The 26748-nt window shown below is 50.4% G+C and overlaps 2 long non-coding RNA genes across 2 annotated transcripts; both read left to right on the top strand.

Moving 5' to 3' along the window:
• The first annotated feature begins 9143 nt into the window (after positions 1–9143).
• On the top strand, positions 9144–14030 carry LOC136109286 (uncharacterized). The gene is made up of 4 exons (XR_010652469.2): positions 9144–9996; positions 10253–10392; positions 12569–12644; positions 13553–14030. It is a non-coding gene; the product is annotated as an uncharacterized lncRNA (long non-coding RNA).
• Positions 14031–17070: 3040 nt separating this feature from the next.
• LOC136109213 (uncharacterized) lies at positions 17071–21633 on the top strand. The gene is made up of 3 exons (XR_010652462.2): positions 17071–17216; positions 18381–18542; positions 19220–21633. It is a non-coding gene; the product is annotated as an uncharacterized lncRNA (long non-coding RNA).
• Positions 21634–26748: the final 5115 nt, after the last annotated feature.

Below are 26748 nucleotides of genomic sequence, written 5' to 3'. Positions count from 1 at the left end.
GGAAGCTAAACCTTTACCTCCAGGGACTTCTGCCCAGAAAGCTGAAAAAATTGCTCTCACGTGAGCTTTAGAATTATCCAAAGAGAAGAAGATTAATATTTGTACTGATTCTGAGCAGGTCTATTGGATTGGTGCATGCCCTTGAAGCCATTTGAAAAGAACGAAGTTTATTAACAGCACAAGGAAGGCAGATTAAACATGATACTCCAGTTGTTGTAAGCTGTGCTGTTGCTGGAAAAGTTGCCATCATGCATTGCAAAGGGCCTCAAAAGGGAAACACTGATCAGGAAACTGGAAATAAGTTAGCAGATGCCAGTGTAAAAGCAGCCACCAAAAGGATGGAGACCGATACAAATCTATGTCTCTGATCCCAGGTGGCTGTCTCCTCCAACCAACATCAGGAAACCGCAACAAAGAGGATAAGAAATTAATAGGAGATTTATAGCCAAATTAGGATTAGGGTCCAAAGAAGCTGTCACTGGTGACGGGACAGTAGTGGTACCTTGCAGCGTGAGGAGCTGATGCGCTGTATCAAGATTAGATGAAAAGGTAAGAGTGAATTTATAAACTCTTTGCGAAGGAGTGACCCAGCAATGTCAAGTGTGTCTAGAAAACCATCTTAATACTGTATACAGGGTACAAATAAGAACAATTGGACAAGGGAAATGTCCCAGGACAACACTGGCAAATAGAGTTCTCCAAACTGCCTAGAAAAGGGGGGTGTGGATATTGGCTGGCACTAACAGCAGCTCCCTTCTCAGGTTGGCCAGGAGCATTCCTGTGCCAGGGGGCAGCTGCCGGCCTGTGGGCCAGAGACTGCGGCTGTTTGGGGCGCTGCCCCCACTTTGTTTTCCTAGGGGAGCCCCTCCCGCTTTTTGGGGGTTGTCGTATGTGCACATGTAAATGACACAATGAGGGCAAGGAGCTGCCTCTCAGGGCCGTTTCCCTCGTGTTGCGTGACGGTGTCACTTGTAGCGCCCCAGCGTGAGCAGGGGCCGGCGATGCGGGTGGGGGAGTGGGTGAGTGAGGGATGTGGGGAACAAAAGGGAGTCCCCCTGAAAAGAGGGGGTCACAGTCCAAACGTACCTGAAAATTCCCGGGGGAGGAGAAGACGTTTTCGACCTGTAAACATGAGTGTGGGAATTGCAAACAGAGAAATCTGTCCTTGGTATTTATATATTGCAGAACGGTATTCATGTATACATCGAATGGTTTTATATCAAACCCCTTTTCTACTCTATTATATAAAGGATTTTTAGAATGTAAAAAAATTCCTGTTGATGGTTTTAAAAATACCAATATCTTGTCTATATGTAAATTAAAAAATGAAGGACTCGAAAATGAGAAAAAATTATATAGAAAGCAATTTAAAATAGAGAAAAGTGTGAGTAGGTAGAGCTACCTGTAATGACTGTGTGTTACATAATCTAAACGGATATTAAATATCATCTCTATGTATTCACTCATACCCGTGTACGTATTTTTTTAATAAGTGCAAATAGATATCTCCGTCTAAACCTATGTAATTGTAAATATGTCAAAATCTGTAGATCTGGAAAGATCCTGAAGCAATGCGGGGCTGTGGGCCCGACGTCCGCTTCCTGCGGCAGGCAAGAGAGCGAGCCCCTCTCTCCGGGTGGCGAAGGCTCCCTCTGCGCGGCGTGCGGTGGGCCGGGGGCCAACGTGCGCGGCAGGGTCCGTGCGCGTATCCTGGAGCGGGACGGCTGCCTGGCGAGCGAGCCAGCGAGGCTCCATGTCCCCGAAGCCTCGTCTCGTAGGAGCCCTGACACCCCACCGTGTTCTCCTAGGCTGAGGACGGCCGAGCGCCCCGAGTTACCGGAGAGGAAGGGAGGAGAGAAGGAGACGGGAGCGTCTGAGCTGTTAGAAGCCTCCTGGCAGCCACCGAAAGCGAGAGCCGCTGTGAGTCCCTGGCCCTCGGGGCCTCGTCCCCGGCTTGTGTGTCCTGGTGCCTCCCTGCCCCTCCGTCTCCTTTTTCCCCACGCTTTCTCTGGCCCGTTCTTTTCCCTGCCATTAGTTTCCTCTCTGTGTCTGTATGTGCTGCTCTGTCTCTTTCCTTCCTCCCTCCCTTCGCCGTCTCTCTCTCTGTGCCTTTGTCGTGCTCGGCGTTGCCGGCTTTCTTCATTCCGTACAGCACTGTTCCCGTCTTCGTTCACGTTCTGAGCCTTTGTGCTGCCCCCCGCCCCGTTTTTTTTCTCTCTTTTTATTTTCTTTTTTCCTGTCCTCCGTCTCTCCGCAGGGCTCCTCATTCCTCTCTTTCTTCGTCCAACCCCCTGTGTTCCCCGCGGTCTCTCGCTCTGCCATCGTTTTTGCCTGTTGCCCTCTCTCTTGCTTCCCGTTGATAGGAGGAACAAAAATCTTTTAGAAAGCCCTTGGCATAAGGCAGCAAGACCAGGCCTAACGGAACAGAAACCTGTCCTGGTTTTGTTAAAAACAAGTTTCTTTTTTAGTGGATTTGCCTGTCAGCTAAAGCCTTCATGTTAGCTGCATTTTCCTGGAGAACCCGACACATGTTTTGGTTAAACCTAGCAATGGAATGCAAACTTATTGATAAGCACGGATGGACATCTCGCGAGAGGGGCAACGAGAAACTGATGATCGAGAGACTGACCAACGGTGTATAACATTCCATTCACGCGAATACTTCATATAAAAGTGGGAGATCACGAGGATCTCGCCCCTTTGCCCTTTTTTCCCTTTTTCCTCATGGCTGACATTAGGAGAGGACCTTGCTGGTCGTCCCTGCGAACTGAGGCCTAGTGAGAGACTGAATCCAGCTCCGGTTGGCTACAGAGTCTAATCCAGGACTTTGGGTGCTGGCTCTGCAGTTGCTGAGACTTACAAGATTGGTTTTGTATATTTTGTATTATTTTCTCTATTCTTATTAGTAGCATTAGTAAAACATCTTTAACTTTTCCAACTCTTCTCTCTCTGTCCTTCTTTCCCTCCCGATCGCCTGTCCTGAGTGGGAAGGGGGGAGAGGGAGGGGCAAAAAGGAAGGGGGAAGTGGGGGGGAGAGGAGGTTAACAATACATCTGCCAGGGTTTGATTGTCACCCCGCAATCCTAACCCTCGACAGATAATTGGTGCCCAACGTGGGGCAAGAGAAAGGGGTAAATTTGGAGATTTTTGGCTTTTCTACTGCTCTGACGTACCTTTCAATTTTCTTGGCACGGTGCCAACTCATAGAGTTGTGATACTCGCGCGTCTGTTTGATTCGGATATTATTTAGTCATGATGATGATCCTGTGTGGTTTGGCACTGGTTTATTTCATTATACTGCAGCCGCTAATGTATTTTTACTCGTTTTTGCTTTACCTTGAAAAACCTCCAGGAGAGATTAAAGAGCAGAATGGCTCTATATTTGCTAATTGGTCAAGCGAATCTTTAGAAAGGCTGACTAACAATACTTTTGTGTTTTCGCTAGGACACTTTGCAAATGTTTTAGAGAACTTTGAATATCCTTGGAGCTTTGATAGAACTGTGATGGTGTTATCTGGTTTGCTGAATGTGTGTCAGTTTGTGTTACTGTTAAGAGAAATGAGGTTCAATAGGAGGTTTGCGTCTCTTTTTAGTCCTGAGATTTGCGGTGCGTCTTCGGAAGCTTTAGCAAAAAGCACTCCGAGCCACTCGAGAAAAGGCAAAACAGCCAAAGCTGCTGCTGCAGCCACTGCCCCCCCAACCGCGGCTTCACAGGCTGAAGCTACAGCTCCTCCGCAGAGCTCCTCTGCCAAGGTCGCTGCAGATAACGTTACTTCTCCAGCCTCAAAGGCTGACAAGGCAGCCCCCCCGCCTTCACACACTGGGCACTGTTGCTGTTGTAACCACAGCAATCACTGTGACAGTCATTCAGACTCTGGAAATGAATCAGATGATGGTGAACCCATATCAGCATCAGTTGCTGGTTGTAAGAAAGTCACTAGAAAGACTACCCGTGCAGCAGGTGATGGCACAGGGCCAACATCAACCCAAGAGGCATCATCAGGACAGGGTGGAGATGAAGTGACCACCAGTCGGTCCTTTTCTCCAGGTGAGCTGAGAGATCTGCGAAAAGACTTTAGTCGTCGTGAAGGCGAGAATATTTTAACCTGGCTGCTGCGATGCTGGGACAATGGGGCAGAAATAATTGAATTAGAAGGTGGTGAAGCCAGGCAGCTGGGATCTCTGTCAAAAGATTCCATCATTGATAGGGCAATTTCAAGAGAGTCTAATGCCACTACTCTCTGGACCCGACTCCTGGCAGCTATGAAAGTCAGATTTCCCTACAAGGAAGATTGTATATCCAAGTTAGGGAAATGGAATACTATGGAGAGAGGTATCCAGTTCCTGAGAGAATTAGCTGTGTGAGAGATCATCTATCTAGGACCAAACAGCCAAGAGGGGACAGACCCAGATAGAATCAATTGTACAAAATCTATGTGGCGCAGATTTGTACAAAGTGCACCACCTGCATATGCTAAGTCATTGGCAGGAATGGTCTGGTCGGCTAGAGGTGTACAAGAAATTAATGAAGTGATTGAGCAGCTCCAGTACTTTGAGGACAGCCTTGCTGGTTCTCTACGGGCTTGTGTCTCCGCTGTGGAGAAACTGTGTGAAAAATCTGATGATCGGTTTGAAAAGCTGTTGCAAGAAATCAAAGAGCTCAGAGAAGACACATACCGTTCACGACCTGCACAAACCTATGTTTCAGCTGTTAGGAGAAGGCGTTTCCAATCTCGAGAGAGAGGGCAGAGACAGCCCACAAAAAGAGGTTCACTGTGGTTCTTCCTACATGAACAGGGAGAAAACATGAATAAGTGGCACGGAAGGCCTACCTCAGAACTTCAAGAACGAGTACGTGAGATAAAAGGAAAAACTCCTAGGAAGGTGGCTGCTCCAGTTTACAAAAGGAGCAGAAGAGATTCTGATGCTCTTGAAGGAACCTCTAATTCACACCCAGAGACTGTGCAAAACAGGAATTAGAGGTGCCCTGCCTCCAACCAGGTGGAGGAAAGGGATAACAGAGTTTATTGGACTGTACAAATACTATGGCCTGGTACAACACAACCCCAGGAGTACAAAGCTTTAGTGGACACTGGTGCTCAGTGCACAATAATTCCTTCTAATTATAAAGGAACACAATCCATCAATATTGTTGGAGTGACTGGGGGATCCCAGGAGCTGACTGTTGTAGAGGCTGAAATGAGCCTAACTGGAAAAAACTGGCAAAAGCATCCCATTGTGACTGGTCCAGATGCTCCGTGCATCCTTGGTATAGACTACCTCAGGAGAGGGTATTTTAAGGACCCAAAAGGGTATAGGTGGGCATTTGGTATAGCAGCTGTGGACACTGAGAAAATTGAACAGCTGTCTGATTTGCCTGGTCTTTCAGATGACCCTTCTGTTGTAGGACTGCTGACGGTTGACCATCAGCAGGTGCCAACTGCTACCACGACGGTGCATCGCCGGCAATATCGCACCAATCGAGACTCTGATTCCTATCCAGAAGCTGATCCGTCAATTGGAAAGCCAGGGTGTGATCAGTAAGACTCGCTCACCTTTTAAGAGCCCAATCTGGCCGGTGCGTAAGTCTAGTGACGAGTGGAGACTAACTGTAGACTATCGTGGTCTGAATGAAGTTACACCACCACTGAGTGCTGCTGTGCCTGACATGCTAGAACTGCAATTTGAACTGGAGTCAAAGGCAGCCAAGTGGTATGCTACAATTGACATTGCTAATGCATTTTTCTCTATTCCTGTAGCAGCAGAGTGCAGGCCGCAGTTTGCTTTCACTTGGAGGGGCATCCAGTATACATGGAATCGCTTGCCCCAGGGGTGGAAACACAGTCCTACCATCTGCCATGGACTGATCCAGACCACGCTGGAGCAAGGTGAAGCTCCAGAACACTTGCAATATATTGATGACATCATTGTATGGGGCGACACAGCAAAAGAAGTCTTCGAGAAAGGTGAGAGAATAATTCATATTCTTTTGGATGCTGGTTTTGCCATAAAACGAAGCAAGGTCAAGGGACCTGCACGAGAGATCCAGTTTTTAGGAATAAAATGGCAAGATGGCCGTCGTCAGCTCCCAATGGATGTGATCAACAAAATTGCAGCAATGTCTCCACCTACTAATAAAAAGGAGACACAGACTTTCTTGGGCATTGTAGGTTTTTGGAGAATGCATATTCCTGACTACAGCCACATTGTGAGCCCTCTCTATAGAGTGACTCATAAAAAGAACCAATTTGAGTGGGGCCCTGAACAACGACAAGCCTTTGAACAAATTAAGCGTGAGATAACTCATGCGGTGGCCCTTGGACCAGTCTGAACTGGACTAGATGTTAAAAATGTGCTCTACACCGCAGCCGGAGATAATGGACTTACCTGGAGCCTCTGGCAGAAAGCACCAGGAGAAACCCGAGGTCGACCCTTAGGTTTTTGGAGCCGAGGATACAAAGGATCTGAGGCCAACTATACTCCAACTGAAAAGGAGATACTAGCAGCATATGAAGGAGTTCGAGCTGCTTCAGAAGTGATGGGCACTGAAGCACAGCTCCTCCTGGCACCTCGACTGCCGGTGCTGAGCTGGATGTTCAAAGGGACGGTTCCCTCTCCACATCATGCAACCGAAGTTACATGGAGTAAATGGATTGCACTGATCACGCAACGAGCTCGAATTGGAAGTCCCAACCGTCCAGGGATATTAGAAGTGATTACAGACTGGCCAGAAAGCAAAGACTTTGGGATGTCTCCAGATGAGGAGGAAGTAAAACGTGCTGAAGAAGCACCACCATATAATACGCTTTCAGAGACTGATAAGCAGTGTGCACTGTTCACAGGTGGATCCTGTCGTCTTGTAGGAAAACATCGAAGGTGGAAAGCTGCTGTGTGGAGTCCCACACGACAAGTTACAGAAGCCACTGAAGGACAAGGTGAATCCAGTCAGTTTGCAGAAGTGAAAGCCATCCAGCTGGCTTTGGACATTGCTGAGCGAGAGAAGTGGCCAATACTTTATCTCTATACTGACTCATGGATGGTAGCAAATGCCTTGTGGGGGTGGCTACAGCAATGGAAGAAAAGCAACTGGCAGCGCAGAGGTGAAACCATTTGGGAACCACGCTGTGGCAAGACATTGCTGCTCGGCTGGAGAGCCTGCCTGGGGAAGTTGGTCATGTAGATGCTCATGTGCCTAAAAGTTGAGCCACCGAGGAACATATAAACAACCAACAAGCAGATCAAGCTGCTAAGCTTAAAGTAGCTGAGGTGGACTTGGACTGGCAACATAAAGGTGAACTTTTCCTAGCTCGGTGGGCCCATGATGCTTCAGGGCATCAAGGTAGAGATGCAACATACAAATGGACTCGTGATCGAGGGGTGGATTTAACTATGGACACTATTTCACAGGTTATTCATGAATGTGAAACTTGCGCTGAAATCAAACAAGCAAAACGGTTAAAACCTGTATGGTATGGGGGGCGATGGTTAAAGTATAAGTATGGAGAAGCTTGGCAGATTGATTATATTACACTTCCACAAACACGTCAAGGTAAGCGTTATGTACTTACAATGGTGGAAGCAACCACTGGATGGTTGGAAACATATGCCGTACCTCATGCTACAGCCCGAAATACTATCTTGGGCCTTGAGAAGCAAGTCCTTTGGCGGCACGGTACGCCAGAAAGAATTGAATCAGACAATGGTACTCATTTCAAAAACAGTATTATAGACAATTGGGCCAAAGAACATGGTATTGAGTGGGTATATCATATTCCATATCATGCACCAGCCTCTGGGAAAATTGAAAGGTACAATGGTTTGTTAAAAACTACACTAAAGGCACTTGGTGGCGGAACCTTTAAAAACTGGGATTCACATTTAGCAAAAGCCACTTGGTTGGTCAACACTAGGGGATCAACCAATCGAGCCGGGCCTGCCCAATCAGAAATTCTACGGACTGTAGAAGGAGATAAAGTCCCTGTAGTACACATGAAAAATATGTTAGGAAAGGCAGTCTGGGTTCCTCCTGCCTCAGGCAAAGGCAAACCTATTCGTGGGATTGTTTTTGCCCAGGGACCTGGCAGCACCTGGTGGGTGATGCTTAAGGATGGAGAAGTTCGGTGTGTACCTCAAGGGGATTTGATTTTTGGTGAAAATATGCAATGCTGAACTGTATGATGTGAATTGCCGCACTAACAATGTTTAATAAATGTCTTTCAGATCAAGACAATGGTGATGAAACTAGAGCTAGCTTCTTCGAGTGGCGCCCAACACCTTCTTCGAAGTTGGTGTCCTTAACCCATAAACAGTGGTCATGAGATGCACTTGTACCATTTTTCTTGCCCTGGGAGAGTGTTGTGACAAAATGAACTTAATGAACTTTTCAAAGGATGGTCCACTGATTAATTACTCCTGTGTATATATGTACATATATATATATATATATTTAGTAGTAGTGATTAATTAGATTGTATTGATAGATTGTATTGATAAGGTTTAAGTATTCAGTGAATGTCATATTATAAGGGGTGGAATGTCCTGGTTTTGTTAAAAACAAGTTTCTTTTTTAGTGAATTTGCCTGTCAGCTAAAGCCTTCATGTTAGCTGCATTTTCCTGGAGAACCCGACACATGTTTTGGTTAAACCTAGCAATGGAATGCAAACTTATTGATAAGCACGGATGGACATCTCGCGAGAGGGGCAACGAGAAACTGATGATCGAGAGACTGACCAACGGTGTATAACATTCCATTCACGCGAATACTTCATATAAAAGTGGGAGATCACGAGGATCTCGCCCCTTTGCCCTTTTTTCCCTTTTTCCTCATGGCTGACATTAGGAGAGGACCTTGCTGGTCGTCCCTGCGAACTGAGGCCTAGTGAGAGACTGAATCCAGCTCCGGTTGGCTACAGAGTCTAATCCAGGACTTTGGGTGCTGGCTCTGCAGTTGCTGAGACTTACAAGATTGGTTTTGTATATTTTGTATTATTTTCTCTATTCTTATTAGTAGCATTAGTAAAACATCTTTAACTTTTCCAACTCTTCTCTCTCTGTCCTTCTTTCCCTCCCGATCGCCTGTCCTGAGTGGGAAGGGGGGAGAGGGAGGGGCAAAAAGGAAGGGGGAAGTGGGGGGGAGAGGAGGTTAACAATACATCTGCCAGGGTTTGATTGTCACCCCGCAATCCTAACCCTCGACAAAACCTAACAGAGAAAATCTAGCTCTGTAGGGACTGGAGGTAGGGCAAAGCAGGATGTCCTTGGCTCGCAGGCTGGGAAAATGGGACGTTCCACTAAATGGAGAAGGAGCTACTTGAGTAGCAGCACAAAATGACAGCGGGCGTGCTCAAGAAATGAGGTCGAGGAGCGGGCACCGGGCTGCAGGGGCACCGGGGACCACTGGAGACCCTTGATGGACACTGGCATACCAGAGATGGACTGCCAGCGAAGGGTGGGGTTATGGAAAGAACTTCTGTTTAATGCACTAACTAAGCGGTAGAAGCAAATGAATATGCAATAGGTGTATGTAAAGAATACCAAGAAGCGTGAATCACACGTACGCTCAATTACAGGGGCGATCCTCTGAGCGTGCGGTGCGCTGTATTGAAATTGCCCGCCGTTTAACACTTTCAGAACAGCGTTAGAGTCTTTTTTGCCGACTTTTTGGTATCTCTCCGCGTCCCGTGGTTCCTCGCCGTGTCCCCGTGTCCCGCTCCCTGCCCGTGGTCGCGTTCCTCTCTGTCCCGTTGACCGTGCCGGGTTTTTTTCCTCCGTCTCCGCGCCGCTGCCGCCGCGCCGATTTGTTTCTTTCTGTGCCCTGTTCCTGGTGCTCTTCCGGCCTCTTTTCCTCGGTCCCCCCTGCTGCTTTGATCTCTGCCTTGTTTTTTCAGAGCCCTGTCCCTTTTTTCTCTTCTCGCTTTTGAAGAGAAGCTGCCAAGTTAACGTATACTGCGATGAAGTTATAGAAGGTGTACCCGTCATTAACCAGTTGACGTGAGGTAAATGCTTTCTGACCGCCTGCACGATGAGGGGATATTTTTCACCTTTTAGATCCTTCTGCACGACAAGAGGGAGATGGAAGATAAAGTAACACGTTGTTTAGAAGCTGAGAGCTTAGTTTATATTTGACTAATAATTAACAGATGTATTGTCAGCGAGAAACTAAACAATTATAACTAACATCGTCAAATGAAATAAAGAACGTGGCTCAGCAGTGCTGCTGACTCTGCCGTCCCGTTTCTTTCCCCGTTTCAGGCGGTGAGCCAGCCGGAGGACCCGCTCTGTCCGGCCACAGGGCCCGTGGAGCCGAGGACTCTCTTGGCGCACCCCAGGGATGTCTCTGGAGAGACTCCTCGTCTCGGTCGGATCGCCGCGGGGACGGACGAGGACCTCTGGTGAGAAGTCTTTCTTTTCTGAAATTTGGGACCGGTCACGTGCTCGCGAACTGTCCGTAAGTCGTGGTACGGAATTTCAGCAGGATAGCGTGGACGGGGTTGCGAGCACCTTAGAGGTATACAGTAGTTGCTGTGGAGTTGTTTGTGCGGCCAGCTTTTGGTGTTGGTTGTTCCCGTGCTCCGTTGTGGTGCAAAGCTGGCTCTGTATGTAGCTGTGAAGAGTACCGTAGTTCGGTTTAATTCTTGGATGTGCCTTGGTTCTGACTATGCACTTGAACACCAAAAACTACAGCAGGAGCTGCTGTGGCTTTAACTTGCAAGGAGTGTGAGCGTTGTGGAGCCATCTGTGTTGCAGAGTGTCCTAATTGCGGTGCTGAGTGTTAGAGAGATTTGAGCTGGGTACCGGAATTGTTTTGTTTTGGAGACGGTGGGATAAACTTGGAGTACAACTTGTGAGGGCGGTGTGTCGTGGGTAGGTTTTCGTATTATCTGTGGAGTACTGCTGTAGGTGTTAATAGTTATTTGCTCGTATTTGTTACAAGATGAGCCGTTTCATTCCGTGTGACGCATAATGGGAGGACAGCGTAGTAGCGGTATTCTGAAAAAGAGCCCGTTAGGGTGTATTTTAGCTCACAGGACAGAGATTGAGGAACCACCTGGTGATAATGTGAATAGAGCAACCTTGATGAAATCTTGTGAGCAGAGGCCATTGTATAAATTGGACAAGGAAGGAAAGCCTGTGCGCAAAGCGCGGTGCTGCACCCGGCCGCCCCAATGCCGTGCCGCAGCGCGCCTCAGTGCTGCCGCCCTGTGGCGAAACTCGGGTACTGCAGCGCACGTCCAGGGGGCAGAGGCGCTGTTCGCCCCGCAGGGCTCGCAGCCAGGTATCTGTGTGTCAGTGTCCGTCCCCATTTGTGTAAAAACGACATCCCTCCCTCGATGGCTCCTTAGAACGTTTAAAGATGTAAATATTGCTACCACTAACATTGTCGATCCGGCTTCTTTCCTCAGTGTAAAGCAAAGGAGCGCGGTTTGTTTTTTCCTTTTAAAGGCGGCTGTTGGAAGCCGCGCGGGCAAAGGGCGTGGGGGTCCCGGCAGGGTGGCGAGAAGGCGAGCGAGGATGCAGAGCGGGCCAATCAGATCGCTCGGGAGGGCTGGAGGGACGGAGCGCTGATAGGCGGGGAGAATGGCAATTGATGTGCGCAGGCAGCCAATCAGATTGCCAGAGGGGCGGGCGTTGAGGCCTCAGTACTGCGCATGCCCGAATTGCGCAGTCCTCAGTCAGGTCCGACCCTGAGGCGGGCACCCGGGCGCGGAGCGCGGGAAGGAGCATCCAATAGGAGGACGGCGCGCTGGGGTGAAAAGCAGCCAATCAGAGCGCACCCACTCAATCCCGTTTGAACAGCTGCCTCTGGCAAACGCGTCCGTGGTGTCTCGGGGCGGGCACCGGGAGTTAACGGGGAAACGGGGGTCGGGGCGAGGGAGGGGAGGCTGCGGAGCGCTCATTTTGGCCTCTCCTTCCCCTTGCCCTGCCTCTCCGTCACTTTTGCCTCTCTCTCCCTCTCTGTGTCACCTTGTCTTGCTCCCTGTCCCTATCTTTCTCTGACAAGCTGACCTGCACCTTGCCCTCCTTTTGTATGGAATCACAGACTCATTCTGCTTGGAGAAGACGTGCAATTTTATAATGACTTGACGGTTTAGAGAAACGGCCTGGAAGAGATCATTTCTTTGTCTTTTTTTTGTGTGTGTTTTTTGTGGGTTTTTTTTTTTTTTTCCCACGTGGGGAAAAAAAAAAAAAAAGAGGCAAATTCACTGCCTCTGCGGAAAAGCTGGCGACCAGTTTTAGTTAAGAACGCACACCCCGTTGGCGAACGGGTCCCGCGACAGTTCCACGTGTTGCAGGTAAAAGAAGGAAGTTTGATCTGCCATAGAGGAACAGCCGCCTCTTTCCCTCCTTAGGGTCGAGCGTTGCCCTTCTCTTTGTTCGCATGAATTTATGGGCACGCTGGAAATAGCCTTTATGATTTATATGTAGAGTTTAATCTTTAGTGATAAGTGGCATGGGCATAGTTAATTTTTGAACACCTTGGTGCCAGTTGAAATGTAAGGGATGAAATGTGATGGGAAGTAATAAGTAAATTTGGGTTTGACTTCTAGGGTTTTTTTTCCCCATTAGTGTAAATCAATGGCACTGTTGTCCTGTGGCTCAATCTCTGTTCTGTTCCGTGGAGTCTTCAATTTAGGATGTTCAGGTAAGAAAGTTTGTCCTTCCAAAGAATGACCAGTCATTGGTAGGACTGAGAGAGGCTTTTAAGTGCATGATCAGAATTTAAGCCAAATTCCACTTGACGTTGCTGCTGTTGGTTTTGGCTTTCACTGTTTTCCCCACAGCTCCCTAGTGTTTGGGAGCTCGGAGTGGGCATTTTTTTCCCCCAGGGAGAGGCTATGCTTAAGAATGAATTTGTTTCCTTAGAGGAGTGAGAGTCCGTTTGTGTAACACAAAGAGAAACCCCAGCCTAGTCGAGTTCTGAGTGTGTGTCTGTGAGATGGCTGCTTTACTTTTATGAGTTCACACCTGTGCAATTGTAATGCCAAAGAGCAATGCAAGATAGGAGGGTTTTTTCCGCTGTGGGGGGGGATGCATAAAACCAGAGCTAAGGTGCGGTTGCAGGCTTGGTGGTGTGGCGAGTGGGGCGCCGCTTCGGTGGGAGCTCGGGGTGAGGCCCAGCGGGTTCTGTGTCCTGTACGCGTGGCTTTCGTGCCGCGGCTCTCTGTGTGCGTTTTTGTTTTGTTGTGTTTGTTTTTTGTTTATTTTTCTGCGGGATTCCCGCGAAACGCGGCACAACCGCTCGGCCCGGGCTGCCGCGGCGGTCTCAGTGCTGCCGTCCTGTGGGCAAAGCGCGGTGCTGCACCCGGGCGCCCCAATGCCGTGCCGCAGCGCGCCTCAGTGCTGCCGCCCTGTGGCGAAACTCGGGTACTGCAGCGCACGGCCGGGGGCAGGGGCGCTGTTCGCCCCGCAGGGCTCGCAGCCAGGTATCTGTGTGTCAGTGTCCGTCCCCATTTGTGTAAAAACGACATCCCTCCCTCGATGGCTCCTTAGAACGTTTAAAGATGTAAATATTGCTACCACTAACATTGTCAATCCGGCTTCTTTCCTCAGTGGATCCGTTTTGCAGTCGGTGGCCCACGATTGCTTGGAAACAGCAGAAGCTGTTCGCTCCGGCGGAGCGGATTGAAAGGACCAGCCGCTGGAGGATGCTGAAGACTCCTGGGTCGCTGATGGAAGCAGCTTTGCATAAAGCAAGGGGTACGTGAACCTGGGCATGCAGTGACGACTGCCCAGCAGGTAATGGAAGCTAAACCTCTACCTCCAACGCCCGACAAAAATAACGCCAAAAAATGCCACTGAAAAAAACACAGTCAGGGAGGGTTTTTTTTAAATTTCCTTTAGTTCCCCCCCCCTCTCCCCTGCCCTGCTGCGTTTAGTGCAGTGAATGACCCATTGGGAGATGACTGTGGATCTGGCTGTTGAAGGGTGTCTGAAGGAGAAGGAGATGTGTGTAGAGCAGGATTGGTTGTGGGGGTGAGTGTAACTGGTTTGGATGTGGGGTTGTAAATTCTTTTTGGAGGCTTCCTAGTTTCTGGTGTCACCTGTGGGGTGAAGTGTCTTTCTGTGTGCAGGTTTGCAAGGTGCAACGTACAGAGCTCCATCATTTGCCACCAGAACTCCAAATCACAGAGACAATGTTGCTGTGCAGCTGCTAAGGACAGTGTGTGTCTCAGGTAGAGTAACGTCCTTTGTGCTCTTTGTGTGTTCCTCCCTTGAAACGAAGGTGCGCTGCCCGGTGTTTCACGTTACGTGTGGTACCTGCTGGGCTGAGTCTCCTCCCCACGCTCGCGGTCGGTTCCATCGCGCTGCTGCAGCCTCGGCAGCACCGTGGGGCTCGTCGGACGCGTTGTTGGCGGAGCTGGCACCGACAAACTCTGGACACGTTGAGGTGCCACGGTGGGTTTTCCTGGAAATTCCAAGGTCCTTGTGTTTTATTATTTTAACTACTTACTTACTGTAAGACATTTAGAATTAAAACTTAAGAGTAACCAGAAGAGTCTTTGGGAGTAAATAATGCCTATAATCTACTCTAGCTGTTACTCAAAATTCTGCAGACAGTAATTATCCCAAATTTATATAGTAAAATTTAAAAGAGTGAATATAAATACTGGAGCACTAATTGGAAGTAATACCTGTAGAGAAAAAATCTCTAGTTTATATCTATAATAAAAAATAATGTGTGCTAGTTAATTCGCCTGGTAGTAATGTAATGATAAAAATGTTAAAGTGTAAATGAAATTATTTAGGCGTGATCAATAACTAAATTTAATTTCAGCTATTACTTGGTGAACTAGGCAGCAATTATTCCCAATCTGTATCGTAGTTTAAAAAACACATTGTTTGGAATTCCTTTTAAATGATAAAGGCAGAAAACTAAATTGGAGTCATTAGTAGCTACATTTGAACAACCGTTATGAAATAAACTGCAGACACGAATGACTGCATAGGAAACAAAGTAAGGAAGCTTTAGATTTTAAACAGCATTGGAAAGTAATCGGGAGTGTTTAGTATTTAAATTACAACAGAGCCATGAGATTGGAGGCAACAACGCTCAGAACCAAACAGAGTCAAAACGTTACACTTTTTTTTTCCAAAGAGAAGTAAAAAGGAACCACTAGATAGTGGCTGTTTATAAATGGAGGTATTAAAAAGTTCCCAGGCAGTAATGATTCCCAACAGAACATGAGAAGATATTTAGATGTAAAATAAAATTAGAAAACAGTGTTATGACTGTCTAAATTTAACTACAGCTTTTTTGGGGTTGTGTGAAAACATCATCGGTATTAATTACCTTTGAGTTAAAATAAAAAGACAGCAACCTCCATCTGATTACCAACAGTTAATTTTAATGTTTCAGTGTGTTGTCCAGTCTGGCTTCTCCCTCCAAGGGCGTGGTCTGAGAAAAGCACACCCCAAGTCCACCCCGTCCAAGCTTCGCCCCTGCCAGTCTGTGCCCTCCCCGAGGGGCGTGTCCCTTACAGACCCCTCCCCTTCTGTCGCGCCCACCCCCAGCAGCACGGTGCACCGAAGCCCCGCCCCCTTCGGGTGTGTCCCATGCTGACCCCACCCCAAGAGGCTCCGCCTACGGGGGCGTGACACACGGAGGCTCCACCCCCTGGTCCCTTTTCCCAGGTGGCCTCCCCGTGGGCGTGTCCTCCCAGTTCCCGCCCCTCAGCATTGACCCCACCCCCGTAGGTGGGGCCACTGTCAGCTGCACCACCACCCCCCCACCACCCCCCCACCCCCCCCCCGCCCCGCAATACGTGACCCCTATGTAACCCCACAGCAACCCTATGGCTGCCCCACAGATACCGCTATAGCAGCCCTGTACCTGCCCCCTAAGAGCCCCAGACGTGCCTCTCACGAGCCCCCACAGCAGCCACTTAAGTGCCCACAGGTACGGCCACAGCCGCCCCATCCCGCCCCACGGCCGCCGCTGCGGGACCCCCGGAGCCCCCGGTTCCGCACCCGCCCCGCAGCCCCGCAGCGCGCGGTCTCGCGCCCCCGGTGCCCGTGAAGCCACGTCCTGGCCGCGGCCGGAGGAGCCGCCGCTTTTCCGCCCCCCACATCCCCCGATCGCTGCTGCTGCTGCCTGAGGAGCCGCCGCTTTCCCGCCCCACACATCCCCCGATCGCCGCTGCCTGAGGAGCCGCCGCTTTTCCGCCCCACACATCCCCCGATCGCTGCTGCCGCTGCCTGAGGAGCCGCCGCTTTCCCGCTCCCCACATCCCCCGATCGCTGCTGCCGCTGCCTGAGGAGCCGCCGCTTTCCCGCCCCCCACATCCCCCGATCGCTGCTGCCGCTGCCTGAGGAGCCGCCGCTTTTCCGCCCCCCACATTCCCCGATCGCCGCTGCCGCTGCCTGAGGAGCCGCCGCTTTTCCGCCCCCCACATCCCCCGATCGCCGCTGCCTGAGGAGCCGCCGGTTTCCCGCCCCCCACATCCCCCGATCGCCGCTGCCTGAGGAGCCGCCGCTTTCCCGCCCCCCACATCCCCCGATCGCTGCTGCCGCTGCCTGAGGAGCCGCCGCTTTTCCGCCCCCCACATCCCCCGATCGTTGCCGCTGCCCAAGGAGCAGCCGCTTTTTTTGCCCAGCCCCGACTCCCCCCCCTTCCTCCTCAATCGCTGCCGTCATGACGCCTCCTCTTCCGCCATCTTGTTTCCCCTTTCTCCTCACATTCGCTGTTTTATACTGAGGGAGGGAGGAGGCGCTCGCTGATTGGCTAACGGTGTCAGCCGCGGAAGTCGCCCATTGGCTCATCCCCACGCGGGGTTCTCCCAGGGGATGGGAGAAAGGCGCTGATTGGTCACCGTATAGCTGAGGAGAGGAAGGCACTGATTGGTCACTACCTTCCCGCCGAAGTTCGGCCTCCCAGTGTCAGGCGCTGATTCGCTAGCGCACCTGAGGTAGGAAAGGCGCTGATTGGTCGCCGTTTTCCCGCCGACGTTCGCCCACAGCAAGGAAGCGCTGATTGGGCAGCGCGGCTGAGGCGGGCGGTTCGCCCATTGGCCGAAGGGCGGGCGGGGGGCAGGACCGGGCGGGACTACGAGGCGATAAATAGGGCGGCGCAGAGCGCTCGCAGGACCAGAAAGGTGGATGCGTCGGCGGCTGCTCGGGGTCCTCAGCGCTGACGAACTGGCTGAGCACCGCCCCCCTCCCCCCCCCCCCATTCGCCGTGGGACCCCGGGAGCGGCGGGAACGGCGGCCGGAATCAGTGAGCGGGCGGGCTGGGGCGGTCGTTACCGTGCGGTGTTAACCGGGGCTCGGCGGGTTCATGAGGGAGCGGCGGGCTGGGCTGTGCTGGGGGTTCTAAAGCCGCGGGTTTGTGACGGGGGGTGGGGGGGATTAAGGCTCCCGCAGCCGTTTTAGCGGTTTAAATCGTGTTTAAAGCGGGAGGAGCCGGTTCGGGGATTTTCTCAGCAATCGGGGCTGGTTTGGGTCGAATTCGGCTTTTAAAAGGTTTTTTTAGGTATTTTTTTGGGTGCCGATTTGTGCCAAAAGGCGCCTTTAAAATCCGTTTATTGACGGTGTATCAGGAGAATTAAAGTTTAAACCTCGGGGGATCTGGGGCTTTTCCCTGGGATTTTGAGTCCAAATCAGGGTTTTTTTAGAGCCCGTATTTATTGAAATTATTATGTTTAGAGGTTTTATTTGGAACATCTCGGGCGGGTTGAGGCTCCTACAATGTAATTGTTGATTTATTAATGTCAAATCGCTGTGTTTGACTCCCGAGGGCGCTGAGCGCGTTCAGTGCGGATCCGGGGTGGGAGGAGCCGTTTTGGGGCCGTTTGGGTCTAAATCGGCTTTTAAAAAGTTTATTTAACGCGGTTAAAGTTTGAGGGGCCGATTTGCGACTTCAAAGGTTTTTGAATCTACTTATTGATAAGAATTTATACAGTGGATTAATATTTAAAGACCGGGGGGCGATCTGGGGAGTCCAAATGCGGCTTTTTCCTTTAACCACTTGTTAATTTAAACTATTACATTGAAACGGGGCTTTCTGAGATTTTGAGTTCGTTTTTTTTTTTTTTTTTTTTGAGCATTTTGGGCGGTTCTGAGGCTCCTAAAGCCGCTTAATTGTTTAAATTATTTATTGTGGAAACAATTTAAATAGTTGTTGAGATAAGTGTGTAAATTATTGTATTTAAAGTCGGGAGGGGCATTTCGTTGCTTTTTGAGGGGTTTTGGGGCTGAATTCACTTTACTGAACGTGTCCGGAGCTGGGGGTACCAGATCTGGTGCTGATTTGCACCCCCAAAAAAGCTTTTAAAATCTATTTATGGATAATTTACTGAATTAATATTTTAGCGGGAACAAATTCGGCTTTTTTAACCCGCCGCCGTTTTGTCTCCCCCTCCCGTTCTCCCCTCACGCTGAGGGGGCCGAGGAGGCGCTCGCTGATTGGCCGGTGCCGTCTGGCGGGAAAGCCTCCACTGACTGCGCCCCGCGCGGCTGTCTCCGAGGAGAGAAAGGTGCTGATTGGTCGCTGCCTCTGAGGAGAGGAAGGTGCTGATTGGTCGCTGCCTCTGAGGAGAGGAAGGTGCTGATTGGTCGCCGCCTCCCTAAACCCACTTAATTGTTTACATTGTATTTTAAAATTTATTTTTATTTTTGAATTTAATACAATTTACATTTAAATTCTTTAATTTAATTTAATATATTTCAATTTAATTTATTTATTAAATAATATATTAACATTAAATATATAAAATCAATATAGTAATATAGTAATATAAATGATATTATTTGATGAATAGTAGAAATATATATAATATATAATCTGATACAATGAACTAATCAACTAATATTCATTGATATTACTTAATGTAATTAATATTTAATATATAATGACATAATATAATATATAACATAATGTATTAATAATTATATTCGTTATATAATATTAATATCTATATTAATATATATAACTACTATGTAATTTATCTAATCTATTTTTACATATATATCTTATTATATAAATCTGTGAGGGACCATATTTGGGTGGGTTTTTGAGATTTTTAAGGCTGTTTGGTCTCAAATTCAATTTACTTGATTTTGGGGCTGTTTTTAGGATTATTTGTTGTCAAAGAAGCTTTTAAGATCCATTTTTTGGCAAATAATTTGCCCACTAAGTTAAGATTGAAGCGGGGGGCTTTGAGGCTGTTTGCCAGGACTGTGACACAAATAACGGCCCTTTCCTTCCCTTGTCTCCTGCAGCTCCTGCTCAGAGAACAGTGAAGGCAGCCTGGCCGCTCCCCGCCTCCGGCTGACCGTGCCCCCCCCCCCCGCCTCCGGCTGACCACGCGCCCACCCCCCCCCCAACTCCGGCTGACCGCGCCCCCCCCCCCCCCATCCCCCCGCCTCTGGCTGACCGCGCCCCCCCCCCCCCCCCTCCGGCTGACTGCGCCTGCGCCTCCACTGCACACCATGGTGGGGAAGCGGAGGGGATCACAAGGGTCTATGGGGTGGTGTGGGTGTCAGGGGGGCTGTGGGGGCAATGGGGCTGTTGTGGGATGAAACACCCCAGAAGAAACTGAACCCCCTGCAGGTGAGTGACCCACACACTGACCCACAGCACCCCATAGCACCTCCACTCTGCCCTATAGATCCATAGCACTGCCCCACAGCACCCTATAGCTCCTGCTTGCTATCCCACAGCACCCCATAGCTTCTCCACTCTGCCCCATACATCTACAGCAGTGCCACAGAGTACCTCATATGTCTTCAGTCTGCCCCATGGATGCAGAGTGCTGCCCTACAGAACCCTATAGCTCCTGTACTCTGCCCTATAGACCCACAGTACCGCCCCACAATGCCCCATAGCCCCTACACTGCCCCATAGACCCACAACACTGCCTCACAGCACCCCAGACATCCTCCGCTCTGCCCCATAGATCCACAGAAGTGCCCAACACCCCACAGCTGCTCCATTCTGCCCCATAGACCCACAGTGCTGCCCCACAACACTCCATTGCTCCTGCACTCTGCCCCATAGATGCCCAGTACTGCCCCACAGCACCATATAGCTCCTGTACACTGCACCATACATCCACAGCAGTGCCCCAGAGTACCTCATGTCTTCCACTCTGCCCTATAGATGCCCAGTACTGCCCCACAGCACCTAATAGCTGCTGTACTCTGCCCCATGCATCCATAGCAGTGCCTCACAGCACCCCATACTGACTCTGCCCCATAGACCCACAGTACTGCCTCACAGGACCCCATAGGACTCTACTCTGCCCCTTAGACCCAGAGAGCTGCCCCATAGCAGCCTTTAGGTGCTGCATTCTGCCCCATAGGTGCAAAGTGCTGCCCCACAGCACCCCACACCTCTGTCCACCTGACCACCCTTCCCCCCCTGACCACGCCTGCACTGCCTACTGTGGGTGGGTCACAAGGGTCTATGGGGTGGCTGTGGGGGTCAGGGTGGCTATGGGGTCAATGGGCCTGTTGTGGGGTGAAACACCCCTGAAGAGGCTGAACCCCTGCAGGTGAGTGACCCACATAGTGACCCACAGCACCCCATAGCACCTCTACTCTGCCCTGTAGATCCACAGCACCCTGTAGCTGCTCTAATCTGCCCTATACAGACACACCACCCCGTAGCTGATTTTACTCTGCCCCATAAATGGACAGCACTGCTCCACAGCACCCTATGTCTCCACTCTGCCCCATAGATGCACAGTGCTGTCCCACAGCACCCCATATCTTGTTCACTCTGCCCTATAGACCCACAGTGTAACCCCACAGCACCCCATGGCTCCTCTGCCCTATAGATCAACAGCACTGTCCCAGAAAACACCATAGCTGCTTCACACTCACCCATAGGCCAGCAATGCTGCCCCACAGCACACTGTAGCTCCTGCACCCTGCCGCATAGACCCACAGCAGTGCCCCACAGCACCCCACACATCTGGTCTACCCTATACATCCACAGCACTGCTCTGCAGCACCATATAGTTCCAGCACTCTGGCCCATTAATATTTAGCACCCCACAGTTTCTGCATTCTGCCCATAGATCCACATTCCTGGGTCCCCTCACCCCACCAGATGTCCTGGGTTGCAATGCTGTGTGGGGCCCTGCGCACAACGGAGAAAATGAGGATAGCATGGCTGCTGGGCTCCACCCTGCTTGGCATCCGAGATGACTGGGGGGGTGAGGCTGGTGGCCATGCTGGCACTGCCGCAGGGGCTGTTTCTCTGGGCTGTGCTCTGGTGGCAGCTCCTGGTTGTATCAGCTGCTCCCATTGGCTGCCCCTGTGGCCCTGCACCGTGCCTTGCCCTGTGCCCTCCCTGCCAATGGGAACAAGATGCCAACCCTGATGGGCGTGGACACCTTGGCTGCTGTGTCTCTGCTGGTAGGTGGGGCTATGGCTGTTATGGCTGCCAAGCCTGTGCTGGGAGGGTGGGGCTGAGGTGGGCGGACCCTGCGTAGTGTGGCCGTTTTGGGCTGGGGCCCAAGGTGGGTGGTGGGACTCATTACTCTGTTTACCCATGGTTGCCGTCTTGGAAAAGGGCAGCACTGTGCTGCTGCCATCCTGACTTGGCTCACCCAGGGCCATGTTGGGGGATTTTTAACCTGCTTTTGGGGCCAATTCTCACCCAATAAAATAATGTAAAAAAACCATAAGCATGTGGTTTGTTCTGTTTCCAGTGAATGATTTGGGGGTGGGGTTTGGGGTTGAGGGTGGGGCTGAAGATGTGGGTGGAGCCACTGCCAACTCCACCCTCCCCCAAGCTCGGTCCCCCCAATGTGCCTCCCTGGAGGGGTGTGTCCCAACCAGGCTCCACCCCCTTTCTAAGCACCCTACCCTCCCTGCTGGGCTCCTCCCCCTTGACCCACACTTCAACCCCCATTGGTGGGCTCCCTGACAGGGCATGACAGGGACTGACAAAGCTCCAGAAAGCCCAACAGAGCCCGACAGGTCTCGACACTGCCTGACAAAGCCCGAGAGCGTTTGACAGATCCTCACAGAGCCTGACAAAGCTTGACAGAGGCCAACAGGACCCGTTAGGGCCTGACAAATCTTGTCAGTTCCTGATAGAGCCTTGATATGTATGACAGAGCCCTGGGGGTCTCAACAGAGCCTGAGAAATCTTGACAGGGCTCAGCAGAGCCCAACAGGTCTCAACAGAGCCCTACAGAGCCCACCAAAGCCTGACAGAGTCTGACAGACCCCAAGAGGTCTCCACAGGGCTTGACAAAACCCGACAGTGTCTGACAGAGCCTGACAGGAGTGCAGGTGCTGTCATTTCCAGTGAGGGCCCAGGTGATTTGATAAGGGTGGTGGACGGGCCCTGGGGTGATTGATGCCCTCCCCTTTCTCAGGGGATTGTGGGAAGGGGGTGGGTGGGGCTCAGAGTAGTTGAGCCCCAGCCCCTGAGCGGGGAGCTCATTCTGTTCCAGGACTGCTTGGGTGTTGGTTTTTTGCTCCTCCTTCAACAGTCGGCAGCTGTTGAGCTGTTTAAGGTACATAGGCTGATGTGTTGGGAGAAGTGGAGGTGCCTGTTTGACGTAAGATCTTCAGGAGCAGCAAAGATTCAGCAGCAGCTATAGTAGAAGGTATGTTTGTAACTATGTTTCATTTATTGAATCAATGCCTGGTGCTTTGCGTTTTCCCAAAATTCTTGACTGCTATGAAGACGGAGCGTTCTTTTTTGGTTTGTATTGCTGTATTAATAGTTGCTGACATAATCTTTCCTCCTAGGACTGATGCTCAGGTTATCTAGCAGGGGTTAGGATGAGCACCTTGTATCTACAGGTGGAGTTTTACCATTTCTGAAGGAAGCAGCAGGGCCATAGGGCAGAGTGTCTTTCAGGCTATGGGGTGGCTCATCGCCTCCCTGATCACCCACAGAACAGTGTGTTGTCCGCAGAACCTTTGCACTGTGTGGTGGGCCCTGGTAGATCATTCAAATGTACCTCCAGGAACTCAGCCAAGGTGAGCAATGCCTCGTGGACTAGTACTGATAAACATCATCTGAGTGCTCATTATTGTGTGTGTGTTTTCTTATTGCGGGTGGTGAAGGGGAAAGTGGCAACTGCAGGAAGATCCCTGTGAGCTCACGTGGTGTTTTCCTCTGTTGGGGATGAATTCAGTCCCTTGGCCCTCTGAAAGCTAAGTGGAGGCACGAGGGCTGGGAAGGGGGTGGGAATTGCAGGGAGGGAGTTTAAAGCTCTCATAGGGGAAAGGGCCGTCCAGGAACAGTCCCCTTTGGGAGGGCAAAGGGTGGAGGTTTTCGGCTCCTTTGTATTCTAGGGTTGTAGTAGAGGCTCCTCGCCTCACCACTGTCTCCCTGTAGATCATTTTGATCGATGCCTCTCTGGTCTCGGAGTCGTTTTCGTTGCGGAGCATTTTTGGCGCCATTGCCGTCGTGTTGTCCATAACGTTCTGTGGAGCGTGCGTCTGCACGCGTGCGCATTTGGCTCGGAGCTGCTCTGCCCGGAGGTGTGGAGTCAGGGCTGGGTGCACTGAGCTCTAGGAGTCCATGGTGTCACGGTCTGTTCGGTGATGGACTCGTGATGCTTTTTTAACCTTCATCTCAGAGTGGAAAATTAAGGTGACCAAAAAGCCAAGGGGTTATAATTCAATCAAGCAGTGTTATTTTATTAATTTGCCTGTAAAGCGGTATGTGATATAGAGAGAGAGTAGGAAAAGAAAAGGGAAAGAAACAGGGAGAAGTAAAGGAAAATATGAGAAATGAGGTTGCATTTATCACCAGTCCAGTTCCAGAAGCGTTCCTCTGGTCTCCAGTCCTGTAGAGTCCTGCCGGTCCTACGCCGTGGTTCGGGATCCTCTGGCGGTAAGACCTTCAACGGTGTCCATTCTGGTCTCATCTTTTATGTTTCTTCAACCCTCCTTGCTCCCATTGTTTTAGGTCAGTCTCCAACTTGATTTCGCAGACCAGGCTCGTACTGCGCAGGCTTGAAAGATTCACGCTTTCTTTTGCCAACGCTTACGTGTCCAGCATTCAGGGGTCTTTCTCTGGTCCATCAGGTGACCTCAGGACCCTTGGCAAGCTTCTGGGCATGCTCCTTTTTGTGGACCATTGTTTGGGGGAGCAGGTGGGGGACACATGTAACTGAGGCTGCAGGTCCTCAGCTACGTGGGCAGATGTCTTTGGAGAAGTGGAGGGGTCTCTTTGAGTTAAGAGCTTCAGGGGCAGCAAAGGTTTAGTAGCAGCTGTGGTGGAAAGTATGTTTGTAACTATATTTCATTAATTGATTCAATTCCAGGTGCTTTGCATTTTTGCAAAATTCCTGATAGTAACGAAAATGGAGTGTTGGTTATTTTATTTCATTTTCTATCTGCTCCCTAGAAAATCTAAGTTGAAATCCATACTCAGTCCCATTACAGGTGCAATAGCATTAATAAAGTGCAGGTGCTGTCATTTCCAGTGAGATTCCAGGTAATTTGATAAGGGTTGTGGGGGGGGCCTGGGGTGACTGACCCCCTCCCCTTTCCCAGGGGATTGTGGGAAGGGGGTGGGCGGGGCTCTGGGTATTTGAGTCCCAGTCGCCAGGTAGAGGGCTCATTCTGCTCTGTGGCTGCTTTGGTGCTGGTTCTCTGCTGCTTCTTCAGCAGTCAGCAGCTTTTGAGCTGTTTAAGCTACACGGGCAGATGTCTTTGGACAAGTGGAGGTGTCTGAGTTAAGAGCTTCAGGGACAGAGAAGGTTTGACAATAGCTGTAGTAGAAAAGTTGTTTGTCATTATGTTTCATTTGTTGATTCATTTCCAGGTGCTTTGCATTTTCCCAAAATTCCTGACTATGATGAAGATGGAGTGTTGTTTTTTGGTTTGTATTGCTGTATTAATAGTTGTTAATATAATCTCTTCTCCTGGAAGAGCGTCTTGTCTCCAGAACTGCAGGAAGATCCCTGTTAGCACACGTGGTGTTTTCCTTTGTCGAAGATGGATTCGGTCCCTTGGCCCTCTAAAAGCTAAGTGGAGGCACGAGGGCTGGGAAGGGGCTGGGAACTGCAGGGTGGGTTTAAACTTCTCAGACGGAAAAGGGCAGTCCAGGAACAGACCCCTTTGGGAGGGTAAGGGGTCCAGGGAACTGATGCCAGCTTGTGTGGGGCAGGGCAGCTCCAGCCTGTGTCTGTTGTCATCTGGTTCGGGAAGCCTGCCTTGCGCCTGCCAGATGATCCTGGGGTCTCGTTGTGCTCCAGGGGCACAAAAGGCATTTCAAGTGGCATCCTGAGGTCTGGAATGCCGGTGCCGATTGGCGTAGCGCCAATTGTGTGCTTTTTTTTGTATCGGCAGCCAAACGCCTGGATAGTCCTTGTATTTTAGACACTTCTGGTCAGTTGTGTTTTATGGTGTAGTTCTGGGCTGCAACAGCAGCTCTGCTCTCTACCCATCCAGTCTCAGGGACTGGCACTTCTTCCCAGCATCTTGAAGTTTTTAAGTTTTGCAGCAGTTTCTTGTGTGTGCCACCATCTCTGTTTGGTTTTGCCAGTACCACTCTCTCACCAGTGCTGCTGTCTCATAAGGGTCTGTGAAGTTCGGCTTCCTTTTTTTCCTGGGGTTGCAGTAGAGGCTCCTCGCCTCACCACTGCCTCCCTGCAGGTGCTTTTCATAGATGCAGTCTCTGGTTTGGAGTTGTTTGGTGCTGTTGCCGTTGCGTTGTCTATAATGTTCTGTGGAGCCTTTTTCTGCACATGTGCGCGTTTGGCTTGGAGCTGCTCTGCCCGGAAATTTGGAGTCTGCGTTGAGTGGACTGAGCTCTAGGAGTCCACGGTTGATCTGTGGACGTGTTAAATTGTGTAGGCAAAGGTTGTGCGGTCATCTGGGATGGGGTAGGGGGCGGGACAGTCCCTTCCCCAGCGTTTTAGGGACTTGATTAGAGCTTCTGGTGGGATTCCTGCTCTCTACTCCTCCAGTCTAAGGGACTGGCACTTCAAGATGCTGGGAAGAAGTTCTTAGGTAGTGCCGCCGTCTCTGTGTGTTTGCGCCAGTGCCGCCGTCTCGTAAGGGGTCGTGACGTTTGGCTCCTTTTTTTTCTGGGATTGTGATAGAGGCTCCTTGCCTTACCAATTAGGTGCTGGTTTTCTTGGATCAGCAGCCGAAAGTGTGGACGGTTCTTGTGCCTTGGATGTCTCTGGTCAGTTGTGTTTCGTGGTGTCGCTGAGGGCTGCGTCGGCAGCTCTGCTCTCTACCCATCCAGTCTCAGGGACTGGCACTTCAAGATGCTGGGAAGAAGTTATTAGTTCTTGCAGCAGCGTCTTGGGTTTGCGCTGTCTCTGTGCGTTTGCGCCAGTGCCGCCGTCTCATAAGGGGCCGAGATGATCGGCTCTGTTTTATTGTGGGGTTGTAGTAGAGGCTTCTCGCCTCACCACTGCCTCCCTGTATGTTTTTGATCAGTGCCGTGTCTGCTTTCGGTGTCTTTGTCGTTGTGGAGCGTTTTTTGGTGCCGTTGCCGTCGTGTTGTCTATAACCTGCTGTGGAGCGTCTGTCTGCACATGTGCACGTTTGGCTCGGAGCTGCTCTGCCCGGAGGTGTAGTCAGGGGTGGGTGGACTGAGCTCTAGGCATCCATGGTTCATTTGTTCCTATATACTAAGTTGTGTATGCCTAGGTTGTTACCATCATCTGGACTGGAGTTGCCACGGGTAGGAGGGTGGACAGTCCCTGCACTGGTGTTTTACCGTTCCCAGCCAAGACCATTGTTGACTCATGTTTTCTGTAGTGTGCTGTTTTTTCACTGAGTATTTTAACAATTTATTTTTTCTTTTTAGGCGA

This window comes from Patagioenas fasciata, chromosome 17, assembly GCF_037038585.1.
Source record: "Patagioenas fasciata isolate bPatFas1 chromosome 17, bPatFas1.hap1, whole genome shotgun sequence".
Classification (NCBI taxonomy): Eukaryota; Metazoa; Chordata; class Aves; order Columbiformes; family Columbidae; genus Patagioenas; species Patagioenas fasciata.
The sequence above is the reverse complement of the archived record's forward strand: the minus strand, read 5'-3'. Positions and strand labels throughout refer to the sequence as shown.